Source organism: Aplysia californica, unplaced genomic scaffold (genome assembly GCF_000002075.1).
Source record: "Aplysia californica isolate F4 #8 unplaced genomic scaffold, AplCal3.0 scaffold00292, whole genome shotgun sequence".
In the NCBI taxonomy this organism is placed as follows: domain Eukaryota; kingdom Metazoa; phylum Mollusca; class Gastropoda; order Aplysiida; family Aplysiidae; genus Aplysia; species Aplysia californica.
This window is the reverse complement of record NW_004797562.1, coordinates 202,787-204,331: the sequence shown is the minus strand read 5'-3', so window position 1 is coordinate 204,331 and position 1,545 is coordinate 202,787.

Below are 1,545 nucleotides of genomic sequence, written 5' to 3'. Positions count from 1 at the left end.
TTGTACCAAAGACCGTGTATACACGGTCTTTGGTTGTACGAAGGTTGGGCAGAATGCGATGTCTTTGTCCTCCCTCCCTCCCCTTCTCTCCTCCCTCCCCACTCACGATTAGCCTAGTAGTCTAAGCGACAGGTTTGATCTTTTACTGACAGGGCTCGTCCTGATTTTTGCCACAGACAGGCGAGATAAAAACGTTGATGGCTGTCGGTGGCGAACCATTAAAAAATATCTTTGTGATTTGTGTCTATGCTTTCTCCTATCCTATAGACTGTCTGGCATCAGGGTAATGTTCTTCTTTATCTTCGTCTGCTCTTACTATTAATATCTTTGTTGTACAATTTCTACATCCCTTTCTGTGGGTGGTAGGTGGGCAGTCTTTTGCTGTTTGCTCTTTCTTTCCCATCAAAGATCTATCGTCTTTGTCTCCCCTCCTTCTTTTCTATGTGTGTTGCTTTCTAGTTATACCTCTAATCTTCCGCTCTTAAATTACCTTTTTTTTCTAAAACACACGTCTTCAGTGTTTTAGTTTTTGGTACGTTTTACGCACTTGCAACAACTAAATGTCATATAAGTACCGTAGATTCGAAGTGTTAGACGAAGAAAAGAAAGAAAGACATGGATGACAGACGTTTCATAGGGAGGGAGGGAGGGAGGAGCAGACCACACCAGAGCGCCCGCCAACCACCCACCCACATCTTCAATGTGAACGCTTTTTAATTCTGTTGATACATTCCAGTGCCGTTGTTTGATTTCCCATCATCTCGTTCTTATTGGTGGGTTGTTGTTTTTTTCCTTCTTTTTTTTTTGGGGGGGGGGGGGTAGGTCTATTTTGGAAATAGAGAGAGAGAGAGGGGTGGCCTTTTTTTCCCCGAAGTTGGTCTCCTCGGGTCAGTGACGGGAGGCTAGCGGCGACAGGGCGTCGTGGAGTCGTCCGTGGATGATGTAGCAGGGCCAGGTAAAAACTGCCACCCACATGCCGCACAGAGAGCTCGCGAGAGGCGGCCACTGAAGGCGGCTTAGTGATCTGTCAAGATGTCCCGCCGGGGTCTGCGGCCTTGTCCCGCCGCCTAATGCGCCTGTCGCCTCGTCGAGAGTGAGAGCTCAGAGTCTGTGCAAGAGATGGACGTCTATATATGAACGTCTGTATAAGATATATACGCCTATATATGAAAGCTGAACGTCTGTGAAAGAGATGAACGTCGAGAACCCAACGTCTGTATATGAGAGATGAACATCTATATATGAGAGATGGACGTCTATATGAGAGATGAACGTCAGTGGAAGAGATGGACGTTTATATATGAGAGATGGACGTTTATATATGAGAAATGAACGTCTATATATGAGAGATGAATGTCTTTATATGAGAGCTCAACGTTTGAATATAAGAGATGAACGTCTATATATGAGAGAGGGGAATGTTTTTATTATCATTACTTTTATGGTTGTACCAAAGACCGTGTATACACGGTCTTTGGTTGTACGAAGGTTGGGCAGAATGCGATGTCTTTGTCCTCCCTCCCTCCCCTTCTCTCCTCCCTCCCC